Here is a 25,574-nt window from a genome sequence, read left to right as displayed (position 1 = left end):
GTATTTAATTGCTTCCTCATTCTTGTAACTATTTGTTTTGCTATTATTTCAAACCTACAGAAATGTTGCAAATAATAGTATAAGAAACTTCCATATACCTTTTACTAGATTTCACTGATTGTCTATATTTTGCACGGTTTACTTTATAATTCTTACTCTGTGTATGTGAGTACATAGCATGTGCATTTACACCTGCACACATTTATCCTCCCATGCATGTGTGTATACACACACACACACACACACACACAATTTTCTTTCTTCTGATCCATTTGAGAGTGCGTTGGGAGCCTCGTGTCCCTTTACTGTGTGAGTTCTTCAAGTGTGTCATTCCTAAGAGCAAGGGAGTCCTCCCACAGACTCAGCGTTTAATCCCATTGTACTTAATTTATTTGCACTTTCTTCCAAATCTTATTTTCTGTTGGTTATGTAGGTAAACTTATGTGGGTTAATTTTTAGAACCAATCTGCTGTGACATTTTTTTTGTAAGAGTATAGAGGGACCAAGATGTTTTTTCATATCGAGCCAATGAGAGGCTCTTCCTTGGATCTGTAGCCCTTTTCTGTCGTGTTTGCTGAGCTCCCATACTTTCCTGAGGTTCTTCCTCTGGGAGAAAGAGTGTTCTTCATTGGGAATGTGAAGGGGAGGGCTCTTCATCCTGGGTGCTCTGGCTTTGAGCCTCTTGATGGGCTCACTTGTAGTGGAAGACAGGCAGGAAGTACACCTTTTGGACACTGCATTATTATTGAGCTCCTACTGAACCTTTCCAAACTCTAGGAAAAAAATCAGGCCCTGTCCCTACTCCTAAGAAGTCTAGTTTGATTTAACACATATTCATAGAGCTACCTCCTCTGTGGCAACCATGTGCCAGCCCTGAGTCTACACTTCGTACTTCTGCCCAAGTTGGAGCAGAGGCCTCCACTCCTGCTTCTCCAGCCCCAGACCTCGTCACCCACGGCTGCTGGATTCACTCCTCCGAAGCGCAGCTCTAGTGGGTCATGGCCAAGTCACGATTTGCCTGACCCTCTCTTGCCTATCAGGCCAGGCAGGTGCCTCAGCCTGGCACCGAGTCCTGCCCGTCTCACTGTCTTCTTTTTCATTTTTTTTTCTGTCTTCTTTTTCAAACCCATGATTTACCTGGACATAAGCTGCATTCCACACCAACTGGGTGCTAAGCGCCGCCCCAGGATTCTTGGGGCCCCTTCTCTTTGACTTCGCTTGAGCTGTTTGAACTCTGAAAATGCCTGACCGCCTAATTCCCATCCTTAAGGATCCGTTTCTGATGATACCTGTCTCATGAAGTCTTCCCTGAAATTCTCAACTCAATAAGATCTTTCTCTTTTAAAGTCCTTTGCCATCTCATATCCCTTTAATCTTTGTGTGCCCTAGGTTAAATATTTGTGTATTTGCCCCTCTCTTACTGCTTTTCTCATTAAATTACCCTTTCTTAGAAGGGTAAATCCATTCTCCCTCCCACCCTCCCTTATTTCCTGTGTTCAGAAAGAATCCAGGTGCCACCTGGCCTGTGTCTGAAACATAGTTGAATTCTCTACAGGCCAGCACCACCCCTGGTATGTAGTTGACCCTCCACTATTACGGTCATTCAGTGGTTTTGGTAAATTTATAGTTTCAGGCACTGGAGATGTTTGGGAATGTTCATCTATACATTAACAGCTTAAACAGCTTCATTAAAAGATATACGTATGTTAACTGTCAACTTCATTAGAAAGGCAACTTCATTAAAACATACCTTAAGGATCTTTATCTACCCATATTCACCTCTTTGTTTTTTTTTTTTTCCCTCTTTGTTTTTTTTATTGCGCACATGTGCGCTTTTGTTTGGAACCAGTACGTATGTATTGTGATACCTGGGTTTTTTCCTCACTTAGCTTTTCATGTCTACATATTAAAGTAATTATTTTGAATGCTTAGGTAGTTTCAGGAAACTAGTTCTTGAAGAATAATTTGCAGGCAAACAGAGGAGAGATTTTCTTTTTAGTCAGATGCTGTTATCACTTCTTATATGTCTGTTTTCTGAGGATAGAGAGCCTTACATGAAATTCATATCTTTAGCAGGATGATTTATGTAGTGCCTATTATCTACCACTTATGCCTCTCACCAGCCTCCATTCCTGAACAAATTGCTTTGAAAATTTTCCTTCCCTAAGTCTTATAGATTCATGAGTCAGTTTATTTAAAGGCTAAATTTGGGGACGACTTTTAGCAGCTGGTAGTCTATGAATTGCTAAAGCAGAAGAGATAAATGTGTAAGGTCTTTGGAATTCTGGCTTGCATTGCTCTTCTTGGGTGGCCATAGAGCACCCATTTCTACGTCCTGATCATGTTTTAAAGGATGTCAGCTGCTTAACCTCTGTTGGAGTGGGCTGCAGTCAGGGGGCGGAGGATGCAGAGTTGGAAACAGACCGGTGATTGACAGGAAGTCATTAAGAAGGTTCTAGTCACTTGTCTGCTCACTGACTTGCTGGGGATCTGGTCCTAACAGTCTGATACATTCTCTTTTGCTATTAAGTTGTTAGTAAGACCCTGGACTCTTGGTAGTAGTCTTGGTGTAGGGCTGTATCAGGATATTTTCGATGCCAGAAAACAAAAGACCCACCTAACAGTACCTTAAACAGTATCTCACATGATGATTCCAAGGTTAATTCGGCACTTCAGTGATGGCATCAGAATTGAGTTCTTTCCATTTTTTTCAGTTCCACTGTCCTCAGGGTGTTTGCTTGATCCGTGGGCTTATTGCCATACAGTGGTGCAGGCGGTAGCTGGTCTTGCAGCAGTGGAGGAAGGTGCAACAACACCTGGCCAAAATACAAAGCTCTTTCCTCCACCTTGCCTTTTTTCATCTGCAGTGAAAATGCAACCCAGAACCGCTTTTATGGCATCTCCTCTTCTTCTAGCTGGAGCTGGGTCACGTGGCTGGCCCTAACCCAATCACAGGCCAGGAGCAGAGGGGTGCTCCTGATTGGTGTCAGGCCTCATTGAGGCCTGGGGAGGTGGTCTGCTGTCCACTGTGGTCGGGGAAGTGACCCTGAATGGTCCATGCACTGTTGGCAAGGAAGGAGGCCCCCAGCAGTGGCTCTTGGAGACACAGCTAGGGGTTTCTTATTTTTATTTATTTATTTTTTAAGATTTTATTTATTTGAGATAGAGAGGGAGCACAAGTGGGAGCAGGGGTAGAGGGAGAAGCAGACCCCCTGCTGAGCAGGGAGCAGGGTCCTGGTCCTCTCCATCCCAGGACCCCAAGATCCTGACCAGAGTCGAAGACTGATGCGTCATGACTGAGCCACCCAGCCACCCCGGGATTTATTATTTTTAAAAATAGATCTAGGCTTGCTGATGGTCTAACAAATATTATTTTATTCCCTGCCTTACCCAGTGGTGACATTTGGGCATTTTGAATTTCTGCCTTCAGAGGTGTGATATCTTAAACTTGAGACATTCTTCCTGAAACTTGATGATAACTGCCAGAATTTTTTTTTTCTATAACTGTGAAACACTTAAGCATTTTACGCAGGGTGGAGTTAGAGGGGGCCTCACAGGGACCCCAAATCATGGTGAGGGGGAGAAGAAACACCTTTTTTGAAAGGAATAATAACGAAAAGGTGCGATAGATAATGGGCATCTCTGCAAAGTGTAGGTTTTTATGGTGGAAATAGGCTTTAACGTAGTGCAAATACAAATTCTATGGGGGGAAAAAACAGGAAAAGCAGACTTTTCAATGTATCCTAGAGTTATTTTCTTTTTTTTTCCCCCTAAAACAAATTTTCCTATTAGGCCCAGGATGAAAAATTCTTCTTTTTCCTGTTACTCCGACTGGTTAATAAAACTGTTGAAAGGAAATTTTAATGAGCTGGAAACCTTATTTTTCTGGAAGTCGTCTTGAGCATCTCGAGCATGGAAACAGTCAGGCGTGGAGGAGGGTCTTGACCTCGAACCTCCATGGCTCTCCCTGTCCCGGTACTCTCCGCTGTGAGATAGATGAGGAGCTGACAGGCTGTCTCAGATTCAGGGCAGCATCTTTGCTCAGAAGCAGATCTCTTGCAGGTGTGCTGTGTGAACAGCCTCCTGGGGTTGGCTTCCCCACATGGGCTGTCATCAAGGCAGTGATGGGCTGGAGTGACCAAGGGTGTCCCCTTATGTCTGCCAAGGGCGGGGTGGGGGGTTGTCTACATCTCTTTTTCTAGCAGATTTGTTTTTTAAATTTCTTTATTAGAGAATGAGAGAGAGAGAGTACAGTGTGGGGGAGGGACAGAAGGAGAGGCAGAAGCAGACTCTCCACGGAGCAGGGAGCTCGACCTGGGGCTCGACCCCAGGACCCTGAGATCATGACCTGAGCTGAAGGCCGATGCTTAGCCGACTGAGACCCCAGGTGCCCCTCTAGCACAGTTAGAGATGCCTGGTGCTGACGACAGTTTTGAAATGTATGCTTGGCAGGAATTATTTTGTTTTGCTTACTATTTCTTTTCTGCCCATAAAAGGCATTTTTGTTGGAGAGAATGGAGAATACAGAAAGGCCCAGCGAAGAAAACAGAAGATGCCCAAAGCCCACCGCTTACAGACGTTTCCATCCGTCTTTTTACAATCCTTCTCATATGTATCTCTGCCCTCCCTCCCTTTCTCTCTTCCTGTCCCTTTTTCTTCTCTTGGCACGTAATGAGGACCACACAGGATAGAGGTATCACGTTATATTTTTTTCTCCAAGTTAATGCACCATGTGGGGTCAGACAATCAATTCAAGCCACAGCTCCTCTTCTAAGCAGTATGTGATCTTTCTGGGCCTCCATTTTCCTAATCTGTGGAAGGGGGCGGGTAGTGGTTGTTTGAGAACTGATTGTAAAAATCTCAGTGGATTGCTCCATCCGGTGTCCGACATTGATGTCTCTTGACATGTGTTCCCTTATATCTCGGAGACCAAACTCTATCACACTGACCACTACCCCCTAGACCTCTTGCCCAGCTGTAAAGTAGGGCTGAAGACCTTAGTTTGCAGGAAGAGGAAAGCAGAATGTCTGTCCCAGGTCGCTTAGAACAGGGCTTCTCAGCCTTGGCACCACTGACCTTTTGGGTCTATGACTTTATCACTCAAGGGGCTGAGCCGTGCATTGCAGGGCTCTACCCACTGGATGCCGGGAGAACCTCCCCAACTCCAGACCTTGTCGAAATTGCCTTTGCTCGAGAACCACTGGGCTAGACTGCTCAGGATTTGTCACTTGGGGCTGACCATGGCCATGCTGAACAAGACTGGCAGGCAGCCAGGATGAGCACCCTTGAAGGGTCAAGCACAGGCTCTCCCTGCCTATGTTCCCAGACTCTCTGAATAGCAGGCGTCTTGTTTCAAGGGGGAAGCTGCAGGATCCAGCTGTCCTCGGTAGCGTGAATCCAAGGGAAGATCTACCCGTGGCTGTGTCACCATATCTCAGCCAGGGCACTGCCTGTCCTTCTTGACTCCAGGGGGAGACACCTTTGGTCCCAGTGAGTTATCAGGGAAACGGGCCACACAGCAGGAAGTCCTCTGAGCAGTGACATCACTCCCCTTTCGTCTCAAGCTGTGGGCAAGGCGGCTTCACACAAAGTGCTTCTGTTCCCAGACTCCCCCAAATCAAAGACCACTGGGTTCTTTTTTTTTTTTTTTTAAGATTTTATTTATTTATTCATGAGAGACACAGAATGAGGGGCTGAGACACAGGCAGAGGGAGAAGCAGACTCCCTGTGGGGATCTCGATGTAGGACTCGATCCCAGGACCCTGGGATCATGCCCTGAGCTGAAGGCAGACGCTCAACCACTGAGCCACCAGGTGCCCCAGACTACTGGGTTCTAATGGTCCATGAAGAAGGGTGGCTCAGCTCATTCCCTCTCAGAGGAAAGCGTGATAGCCGGAGCCCTCCCTGCACTGGGCCAGACTGCTGAGCTACTGACCTGCTCCTGGACCACATCCGTGAGCGAAGCCAGGGCTCGTCGTCAGGCTTTAACATCCATGAACACATGCCTGCCTGACCACCACGCCCACACACCCAGCCCCGTTTCAGAGGTGCCATGCCAACCTGTGGTATCCACTTTTTATAGAACTCTTCTCTGGGCTGCCTTAGGCTGCCTATAGATTGAAGAGGGGACTGTGGCTGCAATGGTCCACTTCTGGGGTGGGGATTAGTCTTCTCTCTGTGTCTTACTTGGAAAGTAGAGAAACTTCAGGAAGAGAAACTTTTTGAACCTTTTTGGAAAAAAAAAAAAGAGTTCGAGGAGGAGTCAGATGGAACACTACTTGGTTCAAAAATGCACAGCTGAGCTGAGGGTGGCACCTAAGGACACAGGATATTTGTCAAATGTAAACAAAGTGTTTAATAAATCTTGCTCCTGCAGGCTGCCCGGGCTGCTGGGGCTGCCTTAGCCTCTCTCCTCATCCTGAAGGATAGCCCAGCCCAGCTGGTCATTTCTCCTGCCTGTGGTTCCCCTCAGGGGACTTAGTGGCGGGACAGTGATGGCACAGCTAACCTCCAGGGGCACATGAGTTTTCTGAGGCCACTGACCAGCAAGGGTTTTCATTCTGTCCTGGGATGATCCAAAGTGGGAAATGGTCGTTGATCCAGTCTGATAGTAGATGGATGGGGTGTGCCATTGACTGGCAGCTGATTTCTAAACCTACGAAGGCCTAAATGATGTTGATGGGCATGATCCTGGCAATCAGCCAATTCGAGCACCTCGAACCTCTGTGTGGCTAGGTGGCTGGCCTGGGCAGAGCTAAGAGGACAGGCTCTGGGAAGAGCTGTGACCTGCACTCATCAGCTGTGTGACCTTGCATGGGACACTTATCCTCTTCGAGTTTCAGTGTCCTCATCTGCAAAATGGGCATGATGGAAGCACCTGCCTCTCAGGAGTGTTCTGAGGATCGAGTGTGCTTTGACCAGTATCTGACCCATGTTCATGGTTAGCACTCGGTAACTGTTGTCTGAATCATCCTTGGGACCCCTTTCCTTTCAGGAGTGTGCTGTCTACAGAGCGCAGGCTGTCTTTAGGGGTGTGGGGGCTTTATTGAGGTTCCTAAGGCAGTCCCAGCTATTGGAGTCCCCCAGAGAGAATATGGTCACTTGAGGTTTGAGGTGCCAGGTGTCAATTTTGACTTGTGATTCTAGAACTAGCCCTTCTCCCTGCATCTTATCTGGTGGTGGTGGCATGTGTTTGTGTGGGGGGGCTTGGAACGTGAAGATGACATGGCTGGAGTCAGGATCCTTGATGCTTTATAGACTCCCCTTCCTGGGAATCTGAAATTTCAGGACGCACTGTGCTGTGGCTTCCAGGGATTGGCTTAATCGCTGGGCCTTGAGTGGGTTTATCCAGCTGGAAAGTGGATGAAGGATTGGAGACCTGCATATTCCGCTCCTGCAGACTTCCACACATCCTTTCTGTTCCTCTCCTTGATTTTCACACCGGTTGAGAAGAGTCAATGTTCAAGAAAGGTCCTTGCTCAGGAGGCAGCTGGGTTTGGAGGCCACCCACAGCTGCCCGCCCCAGTCAACTTGACAAGCAGGTATCGAAGTCTTGGTGTGTTGAGCTCATACCTGTTGGGTATAAGCCCTCAGATGAAGTAGGAAACAAAGAGACACAGTCCTCACCCTAGCCGCCTCCAGGTGGAGGCCATGGGGGCCATGAAGAGCAATAGGTGGTTGGGGCACAGCTCGGTGGGTTATTGTTCAGCGGTGATTGGCAATCTGGAATGCATTGGTTCACTCCCTTTTTTCCAAGGCTTTCCTAGTTTCAGCCAGATCCAGGGTGGTCTCCCCTTGGTCCTGGGTTGGCAGCTCTCTTGAGTGCTCGCAGGACCCACACCACTGCTGCCTTGGGTAGAGCAATGAATCTTTGCCCTTTGGGATCCCAACATGAATGTCACAGAGCAGCTGCTTCTACTCTTAGACATCCACAAAGCAAGGAGTGAGTCTCACCATGTTGAAACTGTGACATGTGTTTGAAAATAAAAAGTTTTAATTAGAAGGAGCATTTCTCAGCCTCAACCTGGTGCTGGCTGTCTTAACATTGAGACTAAAATAAATCGGCTCCAACTTCTTGGCACAAGACCCACTCTGCCATTTACTCACTGACTCTTGGGTTGGAGCGTGTGGTGTAGTTGTCTTTTCGAGAGCTCAGACTTCACACAACAAAGGAGAGGGAGGGCGTTTGTCCCCAGGGTGGTGGGGTCTGCAGCACCATTTGCTTTGGGACCTGTCATGTTGTCCTATTTGTGTTCAATTATGTTTGCAAAACGCCTCCTTCTTTATAAATGTAGGAGCCATGAAAGGCAGCGTGGCATATGTAATGCCAGGGCCATGGCTTTGGGAGATACCCGTGGGTTCATATTCTTGTTCATTAACCAACCATGTGGCCTTGGGTGGCTCATTCAGTCTCCGAGCTTCTGTACCTTTATTGTAAGGTGGGTATCACACCTTCTTTGCCAGCCTAACGATGATGGTTCTAGATTATGTACATGTAGTGCCTGGCCCAGTAGCAGCTCGACGAATGGTACCTGTTATTATTCTAAAGTACTGGTGAAAAAAAAAAAGGACTGGTGAGTGCAGTGCTCTGGGTCACTGCCATGGTCTCCCACGGTGTTTTCAGCACGGGGGTGGCCTTGACTGTGGATGCTTCTGGTTTCTCTAAGGACTGGCAAGCCTGAAATTAACTATGCCAGATGCGCATGGGCTGGCAAGTGGGTGTGCCCCTGAATGTCAGCCTGCCTTGTTGTGTTAGCCTTCTGGCCTGCTTCGGGCTCCCACCCTGCACACACACACACACACACACACACACACACACCCGCCTCCCAGCACAAGCCATCACGGGCACTAACGAAACAAAGGGGCCTAGTCCAGGGAACACAAAATAAGCCCTTTCTTGGTTTCCTTATGCCAGTCCCAGGTGACTAAGAGGTTGGATCTTGAGGTTTGTGTGCAAAGCAGAATTTCCACTCGAGATACATCATTAGCAGCAGGTCCCCTCTTGGACTCTGGGTTGGATTTTATTATTGAGCTGAAGAGGACACTGATGATCATCCCAACTCACTTTCTTCTTAAATGCAGGAATTTCCTCCTCCCTCCCTTTGTTTCTTTTCTTCCAGAAATCCTATTTATTTATTTATTTATTTATTTATTTATTTATTTATTTATATTTATATTTATTTATTTAAAGATTTTATTTATTTATTCATGAGAGACACAGAGAGAGGCAGAGACACAGGCAGAGGGAGAAGCAGGCTTCATGCGGGGAGCCCAGCATGGGACTCGATCCCGAGACTCCAGGGTCACACTCTGGGCTGAAGGCAGGTGCTAAACTGCTGAGCCACCCAGGAATCCACCCCTCTGCTTTTATTTTTATATTTTTTAAAGAGAGAGAGAGAGCACAAGCAGAGGGAAGGGGCAGAGGAAGAGGGAGAAGCAGGCTCCTCGCTGAGCAGGGAACCCCATGTGGGGCTGGACCGCAGGACCCTGGGATGGTGACCTGAGCCAAAGGCAGATGCCTAACCATCTAAGCCCCGCAGGCACCCCCAGGAATCTCTTTTAAAATATCTCTGACCTATGGACCCCTATCTGTACCCCTGAATAAGGCAAGACAACCTAATACCATTGGCATGATAGCCATTGAGTGTCTGAAGGTCATTGCTGTGTCTGCCCTATACCTCTCTTTCAGGTTAAATTTTGCCATTTGCTCAAACTCATTCCTTGGGCTTTGTTTTTAGACCACACAGGATTCTTGCTGCTTTCTTTTTGGGGTTCTCCAGATTGTCACAGACTCCCTTGAAATGGCTTTCATTTCCTATAACTAATCCCATTATTCCAGCTGGGCTTTGACCATTAACCTTCCCATTCTCTAGATGTGTTCTTTTTTTGTTTTGTAAAGATTTTATTTTTAAGTAATCACTCCCCCCAACATGGGGCTCGAACTTGCAACCTCTGAGATCAAGAGTTGCATGCTCCACTGACTGAGGCAGCCAGGCCCCCCTCTCTACATGTATTCTTAGCTTTCGTAGTATGCATTTCTCTTTTCTCTTTTGCAGCCGCCTGTCCCTGTTGTCTCCTTTAGCTTCCAGTCACCCAGCCACTGTGAATCCCATCTGAACCCGTCTTCCCAACCCGTGCCTATGTTGTTTGTTGCATTTAAATGTACAGGTGGATGTTTGTATAGATCTAGAAATTTCCAGTGAGTCTAGATCTTGTCATTGTCTCTGTCAGCTAAGTTAGTGAGTCAGCAGCCATGGTGTTCTTTGGTTCTGTAGTTTGGACATAGGATGGTTTCTTAAGAAGTAGTTCATTTTGGGCACACGGGTGACTCAGGTGTTAACCGTGTGCCTTCATTCACTCAGGACATCATCTCAGGGTCCTGGGATCGAGCCCTGCATCTGGCTCCCTGCTTAGCGGGGGGTCTGCTTCTTCTTCTCCCTTGGTCTCCCCCTCCCCACCCCAGCTTGTGCTCACTCTCTCTCAAATAAATAAATAAAATTAAAAAAAAAATTAAGAAGAGGAAGAGACACCAGAGTTCCTCTCTGTATGCCTGTGTCCAGAGGCAGGGCCATGTGAGGACATGTGATGAGCCTGCTGACTATAAGCCAAGGAAGAAGCCAGAAGCCAGCTCTGCTGACACTTGCTCCTGGGGGTCCAGCCTCCAGAGCTGTGAGACAACACACTTCCATGGTGTGAGCTCCCCCAGCCTGTGGTTCTTTGTAAGGCCGCCTGGGCAGACTGAGATACTTTCCTTTCTTCCAAAGGCCACAGCTGTGTGCGGCTCTGTTTGCAGTAACGCTGGCCCTGTTGAGGTCAGGTCCGGGGAGCCTGCCTTTGCTCTGGCACAGGGCAGCGTGGGGGCTTCTGGTCTGCGTTATTTCCAGGCCCTGTCTTCATTTAATGGATTGGATAACTAAGGATGAGAAAGTGTAAGCCGTTTTCTGAAAGCCACTTTAGTAGATTAGGCAGTGAACCTGAGGGTGAATCCCAGTGCTCTCAGAGCTCGCTTGGGTAAATCCAGGACAAATATATTTAATTCCTTATTTAAAAATGCAATTCATAGTGACGTGTGGATGTCACTGAATGGCAAAGAAATGAAACAAAGTGGGTCAGTGACACACTGCACTGTTTTGTGATAAATGTAGGTTAACTGATTTAATGGAAAGCCACAATCTAAGGGAAAGTGGACTTGAAAAGCTTAAGCCCTCGAAAAATCTCTGACTATCCACTTATGCCCCAGAGAGAGTAGTGTAGCTCTTTGAGCCTAAACCTGTTATCAGCCAATTCTTTTTTTCTGCCTTAAGTTGAAACCATTGCTTTAATTTAAAATATTTGTATTGGATGGTGATTATGTGCCTGGCTTTGTGCTAAAGCATTAAACACCCAGAGCTAAAATGTATGGTTAGAGGGCACCCAGATGGCTCAGTGGTAGAGTATCTGCCTTTGCTCAGGTCATGGTCCCAGGGTCCTGGGATTGTTCTCTCCGCATGGAGCCTGCTTCTCCCTTTGCCTATGTCTCTGCCTCTCTCTCTGTGTCTCTCGTGAATGAATAAATAAAATCTTAAAAAAAAAAAGTACGGTTGCTGTCCTGAATTGACAGCAATCTAGAGGGGCTGGCTAAGGGGCTACACTATGTTGTAGGGGTGACCTGAGAGGGCAGAGGGAAGGAGTTGTAGCATGCTATGGGAGTTATACATGATGGGAGGGCAGTAGCTCACACAGGGTGAGGGCAGACACCAGGGTTGGCTTTCCTAAAAGAGGTGAGACTCGAGCTGAGTTTGGGTAAGAAGTCCTGGTTATTCAGGCCATGCTGAATAATGGTGTTGCAGGCAGAGAAAATAGTAAGCGTATCAACATGGAGATGTGGGAGGCCACCCACATGGAGGACTGTGTGCATACAGATACTCCTTTCTACTCTTCATTTCCTTCTTCTCTTTCTTCAGTGATGTTTTGGTAAGCCAACTCTGTGGGGTGAATAAAAAGGTCTGATTTATTTCCATGGTATAAGTATACCGTCCGTGACTGATTCCAAGCTACCAACATGGTGTTGAAGGCCCCCTCAATTTCTAAAACTCTAACAGTTGGTCACAGCCTGTATAATCCCATTCAGTAGACCACTGCCTCCCATCTATGCGTCATCTGTCCATTCATCCATCCATCATCCATCTATCCATCACCCATCATCTGTCCGTTTGTCCATCCATCCATCATCCATCCACTTCCCCAGTATCTCTCCATCCATCCATCCATCCATCCATCCTTCCCATCCCTCATCCATCTGTCCATCCACTCATCTATCCATCCATCCATCGTCATCCACCCGCCCATCTGTCCATCTATCCATCATCCATCCATCCACGTATAAACATAGTTTTAACTAAACAGAATCTGAGCAATAAATCATGTTACAGATTTTAGAGTTCCTTTCGTCAAGTCTTCTGACTTTATAGACGAGAAAGCTGATATCTAGAGAGAGGAAGTGACTTTCTTAAAGTCTATTTGTAGAACTTAGATTAGGACTGTGGTCTTCAGAATTTAGGTCTGCAGCTGCTTCTCTTGAGTAAAGAATGCACAGCGTGAGATATAGCTTGGTAATTTCCAAGTTGGAGCAATGTGGAATCCATGGTGTACACACCAGTTCTGTGAGTCCCTGCTTTTCTGTGATAGTCCTAACGCTCATCAGAGTGTTTTTGTTGTTCGTTGTCTCTATTGTTGCTGGTTCCCAGCAGGCTCACAGTTTCCTTCACAGGGGGTTCAGAATGTCCCTGTGTAAATTACATTCTTCTCCCAGTTTGTAGCACTGAGCTTCAGAATTTAATTTAGCGCTTGGTTCTTGATATTTATTCAGTCTTTGATGTTTCTTGATTTCATTGGCCCCCCTCCCTCTCTCTTTTCATTTTTCTTCCTGGCAGTATAGACAGCTCTCCTTTGGGACTCCCAACTCAAGTCACCCATTTGTGGTTTTAACCGGTTGCTTCTTGGGAGCTTCATTCGTGCCAGGCTAAATTTCTGTGGACGTATTTATAGAGTTGAAAATGTCTCTCTTTCTTCTTGGGCTTCTAGCAGTGTGTCCTGGAGCTCTTGAGAGATGGCTAATTGACTCTGCTTTTGATGGTCTTTAAATTGTTGTTACTCTGAGAGAGGAAGGGTCACTCTTACTCTCCAAGAAGCTTTATTCTGGAATCATGGACAGACCGGCTGGTGAATTGGATGCTGCAGAGGACTCTATTTAAAACTAGCTTCTGTGTTGTACTGTTGAGCAAGAAAAGCAAGCGTATGCTGAGCTACGCATAGGGATGCCACTTTTGTAAAAGAGTAAAGCAAACTAATTGGCGGTTACCTCTGGATGGTGGTGGAAGGTGGAAACCAGTTGGAGAGAAAACTTTCACCTTTTATTTCACCTTTTAACTTTCTATGTTTCTGCATCGTTTAATTTTTTTTATTTTTAATTATAAGCATGCCACGTAAAGCCAATCCAGACTAACCAGCCTGCTTATATTTTAATCAAGCTCATCTGGGCAGGGGCGTTAAGCTTTCTGTTGCCTTCTTGCCACAACAATTTGCCATTTGCCCAATATAAAGTTTACAAGTGCCTAGTTTATAAACTGTAACCTCGTAATTTTTAGATACAATTAATCTCGGTTGCTAGAAAGTGGTAATTGCCTTGGTATTCAAACCTGTTCGGTAAGGGCAGCATTTAAATCTAGGCTTCCCTGTGAATTCTCCCTTTACCTAATAATTTTAACCAATTCTTCCCTAATGAGGTTAATCATCTACTCGTATGCACCGCCTAAGCTGGTCATTATTCGGGGCTTCCAACCGAGATTCTAAAAACCTCCTGGAGACATTCCCTGAGCTGACATTGGGTCATTATTTTTTTCCAGCGCCCCTTGACTGCGGCGCTCCCAGCTGCCTTGGACGGGGAGTCATTAGATTTCACGGGCTCCCCGGGAATAGCCTCGTGTTCTTGATACCAGCGACCCTGCCTTCCCTCCTCCTTCCCCTTGAATGAACTCCTTTCACGTACTTGGCAGTTCTGTCCTCCTCCTTAGAACGGCCTTTGGCATCCCCGTTCTCGAACTGGGAGGAATAAATCTGGTCCCATTCCCCACGGCTCGGAGCATTTGACAAGGCAGGATGGTGTGGCTGTTTACAAGACCCAGATCGGTTCCGAAGGGTCCGAGACAGAAAGAGAAACGTGACTTCTTGCTCAGGGGTTTGCAAAAACGATGCACATTGCCTCTGCCAGCTGCCTCCTGCTTATCAGAAGAGTTTTCCGAAATGTGCGGACGGGGCGAATGCTGGGTTACGGACTCAAAGCACAGTTGTGATGATGCCAGCGGAGGAAAATCATCCCTCTGTTTCACAGCCTTTGCGGACCTCTTTTAAGTTACTAGGTTGAACCGTCTGACTTGCCAAACCGAGCTGCTACGAGGGCAGTTTCATCCAGTTCGACCTGAGAGCGCGTCTTTGCTAAGTTGTCAGACATGGGAAATCTGTGTCTAACATCAGGAGAGGCACAGGACGGCCGTGCTTTAAGGAAACGCCTGTCTCTCACGGTTAGTGTCCTCCTAGCTGACACTTGGTTGTTGCCACACTAGCTTTCAGAAAGTATCTAGAGCAAAATGGGTTGCCTAGCAACGTGCTCCGGCCCACGAGGGTTGGAGAATGGGTCAGTGATTAACAATTATGTACAATCAAGTCTAAAAATGCACAGCGGCCTGCAACATCCGAGCTCTGACCACCGGAAAAACCTCAGCGTTCCGCCGCCCCGGGTGTGTGTGGCTGTTGTGTGTGAGTGGATTGCGACTGTGGTGTGGACCTTAGGGCTGCGGTCCAGAAACACTTTGCTCTGGACTGACATGGGCGGATGGTGCCCCTCTGTCCGACGATCGAATTTGCAGAAGCATCTGACACCCATCATTTGGTCGGCTGCCTCTCTGGACACTCTTCCTCTTGGAAGGTGAAAGGAGCAAAACGGAGAGTTTGGATATTTATGGTTGTTGTCGTCTCAACAAATTTGGCCCCTATTAGGGAATCTGTAATTTGCCAGAGAACAAATACACAAGATGACTGACAAGGGCTCACTCAACCCGAATCATTCTTTCCAGAATTACGAATGCTGTGCAAATGCTCTTCCTGAAATGGCCCCAGCCCTTGATCGTTTCTCTTCCTTCCGTTCCAGCAAAAAGAGAAGACAAATTTTGCCTAATCCAGTCCTTACTTAATCTTTCTGTCAGCACAAATATCGATGGTGTAAATCCTGAAAACGGCAGTAAAGCTGGGAGGCATTTTTATAACTCTGGCAAAGCTAATAATGCACATTTCTTTGTTGAGAATCATTGAGTTTAATTGGCTAATCAATTTCGAGGCCCTTTCCATTTGTATTTTGTTTAATCAACAAAAATAAATCGCCCTGCCAACCTTGAAAGCTCCAAGTCGGAGAACAGTGGCAAATACTTCGTTTGTCCTGCCAAAAGTGCTTTCCAACCGAAATGTCTTAATTGAAGATGATTTATATTCAGAAGCGCGGATGTTTTATCATTTGTCTGAAGAAGGAAAGAGCTGTGTAAGCAAGCCGTATGCAGCCGTTTTAGGCATTGTTTTTGACATTTATCTACTCTCTTTATCCCTCAGACGTTTATATAAGAACGACCTTCCCCAGTCCTTCTTGCTAATGATGCAGGCTCCAGCTCCTGAAGCGGTTGTCAGGTGTTCCCTGTAACTAACGGGCGGTTTTGGCTCAGAGTGCTTCTAGAATCCAGACCTTTGCTCTTTCCTCCTGGGTTTTACTGCCCCGGTCTCCTGTCTCTGGGCCCTTGGAGGGAAGTGGCTGACTTCTTGGTGCTGGAAGACTCTTAGGCCCTGTTCACCTCCTCCCGGGAATAGGGCCTCTGCCTGGTTTTGTCAGCGGGTGTGGTGGGGGGGGGAACCTCACTAGCGGTGGCTGGGGTCTCGGTCCACGGGGCCTTTGAGCGGGGTGGGCCACGGGTTCAGGTTTTGCTTTTGTTGCTTTCTCTGCACTCCGGGGAGGGAGGAGAGATGACAAGAAGCCACATGTGTTTAATTGCCTGTGTGATGCGTTCTCACTTCTTCCGACAGCCCTGTGTGGTAGCGAAACCCCATAAGTTGAGATGAGGTTCCGAGGCCATGCGTGACAGCTTGTACGTGGAGGGCTGCAACTGGAATCCGTCCCCAGGTGTGTTCCCATGTCCCTGGCTGCTGGAAGCTGGACCAGAACCCCCCTCCCGCCAGCATCACTCACCCCGTTACCCTTCCCGGGCTCCTGGGGTGCGGGTACCATCTAGCATGACCGTGGCTACGGTTCATGACTGCTTGTTGTGTGTCTGGCACTTTTCCAAGAGCTTCACATGTACTAATTTATTGAACCCCCACTCGCCTGTTAGCTACTGCTACCCTCATCTGACATGTGAGGTGCAGAGTGGTTGGGGCACTGACTCAAGGTCACACTCAAGTAGTTGGGGCCACCGGGATTTGAATCCAGGTGATCTGACCCAGCCCCCGTGCTCATAGGGGCCCACCCTCCACTGGCTATTCCCTTGCCTGTTCAGCACCCTACATGCCTCCAGTGCAAAGAAGAAGCAGCTAAGATGTAAGACGAAGGGAAAATACTTTGGTTTGATGGAACTTGCTTTGGACCTTGTTTTGGACAGTAGAGGCCAATGATATGCTCATTGCCTAATTCATGGCTCATTCCTTAATCTTTGGCTGAACTGGGTTGCCCTTCCTGCTACCGTTTGTCCATTCTGAGAGTTCCCTTTTAGCACCTCTGCTCAAGGTCCACCTTCCATGGGGTCCTCTCTGACTGATGGGAGGCCAGCTGTCCTCTAGAGGCCATCAAGAAACCAGCATCATGACCTGCAAGTTACTGTGAGGGAAAAAACTTAAAAAAACCCAGGAACCAATAACAACAACAACTGCTACTGCTATTACTACTTCTACTACTTCTTTTTAAGATTTTATTTATTTATTTATTTATTTATTTATTTATTTATTTATTTATTTATTTATGAGAGAAAGGGAGAGAGGGAGCGTGAGCGCGTGCACAAGCACAAGGGGACAGGCAGAGAGAAAAGGAGAAGCAGGCTCCTCGCTGAGCAGGGAGCCCAATGCAGGGCTTGATTCCAGAACCCCGTCTGACCTGAGCTGAAGGCAGATTCTTAACCAACTGAGCCCCCAGGCACCCCTAGTTTCACAACTAAACAATTCCTGTAAGTACCTAGTTCCAGGAAGCCCATGGAATGGTAAAAACCCAGCAGCCGTGGTGTGTACGAGGGGTTTGACTTTTCACTTTGCAGCCCCAAGCCACAGAATCTTTGGGTACAGGGGATCAGGTGATCCCTGTATCAAGGAAGACTGTGGAAGACTCTTCATATTTGGCTAGAGTGGGAAGGCCTGCAGCAGCTCCGATGACTTAATGTCCTGATGATGATAATATCTGCAGAGAACCATTTCTGACACCAAGCCCCGTCCAAAGTGTTTTGCATAAATTAATCGTGAGTTTTCTATCAGTCCCATTAGGTAGATGCTGTAGTCCTCATTTTACAGATGAGAAAATCGGCAGCGTTAAATGTGCACGTGTATTGTAATTTTAGGAACATTAACATACAAAACACAGCTTTGAATCAAGGACATATGGTGCTTGGCTCGTGGGTTGGTGGAGCTAGTGTTTGGCTGCTCTTCGGAGCACAGATGCCTCCTTATTAGATGGGCCTTGGAAACTAGCTTAAATGTGTGGGGCAATACTACAGTCAGCATTTATTGAGTTACTACTGTATGCCAGGCACTATTTTAAGAACTTGGCATGAATTTTTTTAATCCTCACAGAAAGAGCTACTACAACTATGATTATAAATGAGGAAACTAAGTCAGAAGGGTAGTATAACTTGCCCAAAGCCACCCAGTCAGTACATGACAGGGCCACAGGTCAGGAGAGGCCATTGGGGTCCTGAGTGGGGCTCTTTTTTTTTTTCCCCCTTTTCCAAGTTTTATTATGGTTTTACTTATTTTTAATTTAATTTAATTAATTAATTTTTTTTTAATTGGAGTTCAATTTGCCAACATGTAGCATAACACCCAGTGCTCGCCGACTGGGGCTCTTAATCACAGTGGTCTCTGCCTCTGAGCTAAGACCCCTGGTGCAGCTGGGTGAAGGGATGGTGGCATAGGGGATGGACACAGTCACGGGGCCCTGTGTGGGTTAGAGGCTGTGTGGTGCCGGGCAGGTACCCTTGCCCCTGTGGCTTGTCACTTGTATAGGCATCTTCTGTGGTGTGGATTTGGAGGATGATTTTTTTTTTAAGATTTTATTTATTTGAGAGAGAGAGAGAGGAAGAGGGAGCATGAGCAAATGGGAAGGGGCAGAGGGAGAAGCAGACTCCCCGTTGAGCAGGGAGCCAGATGTGGGACTCGATTCCAGGACCCAGAGATCATGAGCTGAGTCAAAGGCAGATGCTCAACCACTGAGCCACCCAGGTGCCCCTGGAGATTGATTTTATCAGTCTTTCATAGGCTTCTGTTCATATGTAGCCAGGACCATCTTAGGAGTGAAGAAAATTAAGAAGAGCTCTGATATGAATTCTAAATCTCCCTGGAAGGCATTCTGAGTCTTGGATGCACATTTTCTCATTGAGCCCCACAGCAACCCTATGAGGTTCCTACTGAACGGTGGTCTCCATGTGGCAAAGGGGCAGCCCTGGCCCCGGGGGAGGGCCAGCCACCATCCTGGCTCACACAGCAGGGGAGGGGCCCACTAAGGGAAGGGCTGACTCCCCGTGGGGGTGCTCTCCCCGGCCCCTGGGATGGGGTGGCAGCTTTGCTAGTCTAGTGCTTTTTCCCTCGTGCTTATCTGCCCCCACACTCTCCCGTGCCTCAGTGTCCTGAGCTTTTCAGAACAAAAAGATGAGATTTTCCACAGCCCTGTTACTGTTTTTGCTTGTGCTTGTGCATCTGAACACCTGCTGGGCTGATGAGCTTTTGAAATGTCACTTGGCTGTTGGGAGGGAGCTGTGAGTGATTGGTGGGAACACACCATCCCAGCTGCCTCCGAGGAGTGGGTGGTGGCGGGTAGCAGTGCGGTGGGTCCTCTTCCAGCCCGGCCCTTGGTGGGGGGAAGAGGTTGTGTTTCTGCTCATGCAGCCCACGCAGGTACCCACTGTACCTTGCCACATGGAGGCTGTTTCTACGCTGTGTTTCTCTCACAGCATTGGCTCTGCGTTTTGGGGTCCGCTTTTGAGAACGCAACTATGTTTTTGACCTTTTTCTGTGTGAGTTACGCTTTTCAGAAAAAGACACATGTACATTTATATGCAATTCTGGATAGAAATTCTGGATTTTTGTTGGCACCCTCCTAACACCCAGAGCCTCTTTAGCCATATCCTACCCTCCATATTCACACCACCTAATTAGCCCCCAAGGTTTCACCTCCTAATGCTATCATATTGGAGGTCAGGTTTCAACTAATTAATTTGGGGGGCCACAGTCTATGGCACCCTCCAGCACCTAGAACTAAGGATAAGGGGGAGAGGGTTCTTGAGCGAAGCTGTGACCTGTGGTAGAGAGACCTCCAGGTGACCCTGCAGGGAGGAAGCAGGGGGATTTCTGCTCCTTCCTTCTTACCCTCCTCCTCTCCTGGCTTCTACTGTCACCTCCCAATTGGCCAGAGGGCAAGGGAGCCAGGTTGATAGAGGCCACAGAGGTCAGCCTCCCAGGGCACAGCTCCCACTGGAAAAAGATGGGACTTAACCAGAGAATATTTAGCAGGTGACCCTTCAGATTCTTAAGTACCTTTTATCCAGTAGATGGAACTTCTGAGATTGCAAAAGGAGCAGCTTTGTCATCCTTAAATGCTCTCCTTGGGGGAATCCGGCATCATGGGAAATTGCTTAGCTTGTACTATGGAGGTTTTATAATCCTGTTCATGATTGGAAGCTTCCTGCTTTCATTCAGATGCTTTTAAATCCAGGCTTTTAGGGTTTTTGTTTTTCTTTTCCTATTTTATTTGTATGCCTGTTATTCCAAGATGACTTTGAAAGGCTTCATTATGCCATGATGGTGAATCAATTGTCCTCAGTATCAAGGAATTATATATAAATTACTCACATGGCGTTGTGTTCAAAGGTACTTGTCTCTTATATGATAGCGGGGTGTGTAGGAATGGGCATTTCTAGGTTTTGCAAAACAGAGAACTTGCATGGGGGGAAGCAGCTGAGAAATGAGTAAGCGTCCTGCAGTATAAGGTATGGTGAGGCAGCAGGAGGTGTAACTGACACCACCCAGCTCGGATCTGGGGGTCTGGGATCTGCTTCTGGGTCCCGCTTCCACATTGTGTCCTCTAATACCATCTCTGGGTGTCAGCATCTCTATCCTAAGGCGGGGTCACCGTCACTGACAATGACTCCTTAAGCAAACTTTGTTCAGGGTCCTCTGAGCCCCCTTTTTGATTAGACACAGACCTTGCATGGTCCGTGCCCTGCCTTTGGCGAGCCCAGGCCCATTTTAGCAAGAATCCTGCTAAATGAGTTTAGAGGCAATGCCCCACACTTGGCATGTCATTACCTCGGTAGGTGACATTGGGTCACCCTGGGCTGCCTTCAGCCAGGAATCCTATTTTCTGTTGGATTAGTAAGAACTCCTCCCCCCACCCCCTTGATGTGTCCTGTGACTGGTGACCCCCTTGCTCTGCTTGTTTGTTAGAAATCCCCAGGTGTCTTTGCTGCTTTCGAGGTCGAGCTCCATCTGTCCTCTATTGCAATAGCCTGGAATAAAGTCTTCCAGATCATATATTTTTTTTTATACATTATGCCCCCTAAAACCTTGGAACTGTTTGCATTCCTCTAGGACTCGGAGGCCAGCCCAGTCAATGTTGAGAGGCAGGTGGGCACTGCTGCGAGGAGCCCACTCAGCTGCTGGTGGGCTGGTGCTTCTTGCTACTGAGCCCTGCCTCGATCTCAAGCTCAAGACTCACCTTCATTTTTGCTCCTTGATCTCAGTTTTGCTTTTCCTTGGAACCCGTTTCCTCTCTCGTGAAGGGAATAAAGGAGCTTCTTAAATTTTAACCATCTTAATGAAAATAATTTTAAAGTGGTTTCGATATTGACCCTCTTTCTTTCTTTTTTTTTTTTTAAAGATTTTATTTATTTATTCATGAGAGGCAGAGACACAGGCAGAGGAAGAAGCAGGCTCCCTGAGGGGGGCCCGATGTGGGACTCGATCCCAGGACCCGGGGATCAAACCCTGAGCCAAAGGCAGATGCTCAACCACTGAGCCACCCTGGTGTCCCTGACCTTGCTTTCTTTAACAGGATTCTGAGCCTGGTTGGTACCATGTTGAGGACTCGGGGACCATGTTGTTACTGTAGAAGCTGTGTTGGGGTGATGCCCCCAGGGGCTGAGTCTGTGTGGACCGTCTTTGTTACAAACTCCTGGATGGCTCTGCTCCCCTGCTCCTAATTCTGAGCGCTCTGCTTTTTTCCTCTGCTGTTCCTTCTTAACGATGCCTTGTTGGATACACTTTTATAAATGAAATTCTTCCTTTTCTTTCATGGAGAAAAGTGCATGGGCTTTGTGAAAGCTTTGTCACTCAGAAGTATTTTTCTTTTTTAATTTCCAGATGGCTGTGTTCCAGATATTCACATTATCAGAAGCCTGACCTCCACATGGTGAGCAGTTTATATTCTCCTATACGCTTTGAAGGACTTTCCAGGTACATCAAGGGTATATAAATATATTTGCTGTTTCATTTATTTATTTGCCATATAGCCCTAAATCTGTGCCGGGTGCTTCGTTGATTTTCGCTGCCTATTCTTTCTGGCCTCACCTCATTTATGGGTACCTTTGAAAAGCAGTGAGTTCTATAGGATCAGAACAACCAAAGTCCTTTGCTTGAAGAAGAATTTTAAGATGTGGATTTAAGAAGAAAATCAGATTTATTTATAAATATTTTACTACGACTCTGTAAAGATAGCGTTCTTTTATACACATCAACACGCTGTTATCACATAAAAATAATAATTCATTTCTTAATATCACTGAATGCTCACATTCAGATTTCCCTGATTGTCTGATAAAATATTTTTTCACAGTTAAAAAATCCCTCTGAGTCATCAAAAAACTGAAACAGAGTCCACATATGGCATTTGGTTGATAGTGTCTCTTAAGCCCCTTTTAATATGTGGGTTTCCTGTCCCTGTTTTGTTCTCTCTTGCAATGTGTTTGGTCAAGAAGCTGGCTCTTTTGTCCCGTGGAGTTGCTCGTAATGCAGACTGCGGCCAGTATGCCTGTGTTGTCATTAAACATGTTTTATGGTTTCTAAAATGTCCTATAAACTAAAGGCTTTATTAGATTCGGGTTCCTAGTTTTGGGCAACAGCGTTTCATGCATGATAATGCAACTTCATCAGGTGACATATTTTGTATCTTCTTGCAGTGTGACTATTGGCAGGTGCCTTGAATCTGATCTTCCTTTTTAGGGCCCTACCCGCTTTGTCTCTCGTGGCTTCAGCAGCCACTGACGGTCAGTCCAGAGTGGATGCCTACATCATTTTTCATTTAACCCTATAGAAAAAAGTGTAAAAACTGTAAAAAATGTTTACAAAAAAGTGATAATCTCATTCTGTCATTTCTTCTGCACTTTTTTTTTTTTTAACCTGGAATGTTTTTATAAAGAACTTTATTTCAGTCTTTTAAAAAAATTACTTCGAGGTATGGTTTGTATGTAATAGTCAATGACTTGGTTCTTTTCTTTTATTGACTAGAATAATGAATTGATTCCATATTATGCCTTTCAAGGTGATCAGTGAGTTTCTTTAAGAAAGATATTGTTGCAAACTCTTGGATTCTTTATGTATTTGACAATGAAGTCAGGATTTGGTAGAAGCAGTAATTTAAAAAGGCCTCTTTTTAGATGGATAAATCTATTTAATAAACACTTGCAGATAATAGGGACACCTGGGTGGCTCAGTGGTTGAGCGTCTGCCTTCAGCTTAGGTCGTGATCCCGGGGTCCTGGGATCGAGTCTTGACTTGGGTCAGGTTCCCCGCAGGGAGCCTGCTTCTCCCTCTGCCTATGTCTCTGCCTCTCTTCTGTGTGTCTCTCATGAATAAATAAATACAATCTTAAAAAAACAAAACAAAAAAAACCACTTGTAGATAATAAAAGAAAGGAGGGAAGGGAAGATGTAGAGTGAGAAGGGAAGAAACAATCTATTAAGCATGAGGGAATGAGGATGAAGTTAGGGTAAAAGATAAAGATGCTGAAAATGAGGAATGGAAAGAAGAAAAAAGGGAATCATCTAAGATTCTCCAGGGCAGATAGATAGAAGGGGATTAATTTATTCAACAATTTATTATTATTATTTTTTTACCACCCACCTGTGTGCCTGTTTCAGTTCTAGATCCTGAATTCCTGCCCTCATAGAGCTTACCTTCTAGTGTGTGTGAAGTCTGATCTAACGTGCAGCATGTCCGATGGTGATTCATGTTTTGGGGAGAAACGAAGGAAGGGTAGTAGTAGTGCATCTTGGGGGTGGGGTTGGGGGGTGGGACTGTGATTTCCATTGGGTGATCAAGGAGGATTTCTCTGAGGATACATTTCACAAAGACAGGAAGGAAGTAAGAGAGGAAGCCGGATGCCTTTCTGGGAGAGAGCATTCCAGGTCGAGACAGGAGAAGCGCAGAGGTCCTGAGTTTCAAGTGTGCCCAGACATGTCTGGTGTGTTCAAGGAATGAAAGGAGCCTGTTGCCGCTGTTACAGCGTGAATGAGCAGGAGAGGACTAAGGGGGTCATTGGGGGTCATCGCCTAACTGCGATAGGCAATGGGGGTGTGTGTGTGTTGGGATCCAGCTTACATAGGGCCCTGCAGGCCCTTGTGAGGACTTCATATTTGGACTCTGTATGGACATGATCTCACTTATTTATTTATTTTTTTTTTAAATATGAGAATACTGTTGGGGAGTGGGCAGGAGCAGAGGCAGAATTAGTAAGACCAGTTGGCAGGTGGTTGTGACCAGTGTACTGGTGATGGAGCTAGTGAAAAGCAGCCAAATTCTTGATAAATTTTGAAGGGAGAGCTGATAAGATTTGCTGATGGATGGATGGGGTGTGAGGTGTGAGAGCTACACGTATGTTGGGGGGTGAGAGGTAGCATTGGTGGACCTCGTCTGCTCCAGGGTCTGTGGGCCCTTCCTGGCTATTCAGCAAGTAGGAGGAGTTCAAGGCCAGCCGTGGGAAGGCTTGCCTATGGAGTTCTTGATTCTTTTTTTTCTTTTTCTTGAAAGATTTTTATTTTATTATTTATTCATGAGAGACACAGAGAGAGACAGAGACACAGGCAGAGGGAGAAGCAGGCTCCCTGCGGGGAGCCCGATGCGGGAGTTGGTCCCAGGATCCCAGGATCACAACCTAAGCCAAAGGCAGACACTCAACCGCTGAGCCACCCAGGCGTCCCTGGAGTTCTTCATTTTTGAGTGGCTTATGGGTTGCCAGATGGGTGTGTTCCCTCGTGGACAGGTCACTTCTTTTAACTCAGTGACCACAACCTGTGCCCCTGGCTCTGGCCAACTGCCAGCCACAAAAATGGCCAGCATTGGAGGAGGTGGGTACCGAACCTCTGATGGACGCCCAGTTCAGAAGGCAAGCCCCACGATAGAGTCAAAGGTGCTTCTGTGAGGGAGAAACCTTGTATCTTAAGAACACAGGGTTTTTTTTTTTCTTTATAAATTTATTTTTTATTGGTGTTCAGTTTGAAGAACACAGGTTCTTGAGGACTGACTCCTACTTCGTATATCTAGACTTGGTCTTGGTCTTGGAAAAATACTTCTGGATGTGAGGGGAAGACTATTCTGAGGCTCAGCGTCTTGCTGGGTCATTTCAGATCACTCCTGTCTCTCTGCTTGTTCCTGCTACTTTCCGACAGGACTGTTTGAAGGGTGCTGTTTCACTTCTCAGCACCCTGAGCACTGGACCAGGGGCAGGCAAATTAGAGCCCCTGGGCCTGGTTTTGTTGTTGTTGTTTTTTTAAAGATTTTATTTATTTATTCATGAGAGAGAGAGAGAGAGAGAGAGAGACAGGCAGAGGGAGAAGCAGGCTCCATCCAGGGAGCCCGACACGGGACCCGATCCCGGGTCTCCAGGATCACACCCTGGACTGAAGGTGGCTTTAAACCGCTGAGCCACCGGGGCTGCCCTTTTTAGTTTCAGGTGTACAGTATAGTAATTCAGCAGCTCTGTACATCACTCTGTGCTCATCTTGATAAGTACACCCCTTAATCCCCATCACCTGTTTCCGCCCCCACCCCACCTCCCCTCCGGTGGCCATCAAATTGTTCTCTAGAGTTAAGAGACTTTTTTTTGGTTTGTCCCTCTCTCTCTCTTTTTTTCCCTTTGCTTGTTGGTTTAGTTTCTCAAATTCCACACATGAGTGAAATCATACGGTATTTGTCTTTTTCTGACCGGCTTATTTCACTTAGTGTAATACTCTCTAGCTCCATCCCTGTCATTGTAAATGGCAAGATTTCATTCTTTTTTATGGCTTAATAATATTCCATTATAGACACGT

The 25,574-nt window shown here is 46.6% G+C and overlaps 1 protein-coding gene across 2 annotated transcripts in view; it reads left to right on the top strand.

The window, feature by feature from the left end:
* TIAM1 (TIAM Rac1 associated GEF 1) overlaps nt 1-25,574 on the top strand; it is a 380,928-nt gene that overhangs the window by 54,944 nt on the left and 300,410 nt on the right. Inside the window, exon 2 of one of the 2 annotated variants that reach the window (XM_038581329.1) lies at nt 21,631-21,723. The gene's annotated coding sequence lies outside the window, so the exon portion shown is untranslated. The remainder of the gene's footprint in view (nt 1-21,630; nt 21,724-25,574) is intronic. The other variant, XM_038581328.1, reaches the window with a different exon arrangement.

The sequence above is a fragment of the Canis lupus genome, chromosome 31 (assembly GCF_011100685.1).
Source record: "Canis lupus familiaris isolate Mischka breed German Shepherd chromosome 31, alternate assembly UU_Cfam_GSD_1.0, whole genome shotgun sequence".
Classification (NCBI taxonomy): Eukaryota; Metazoa; Chordata; class Mammalia; order Carnivora; family Canidae; genus Canis; species Canis lupus.
The sequence above is the reverse complement of the archived record's forward strand: the minus strand, read 5'-3'. Positions and strand labels throughout refer to the sequence as shown.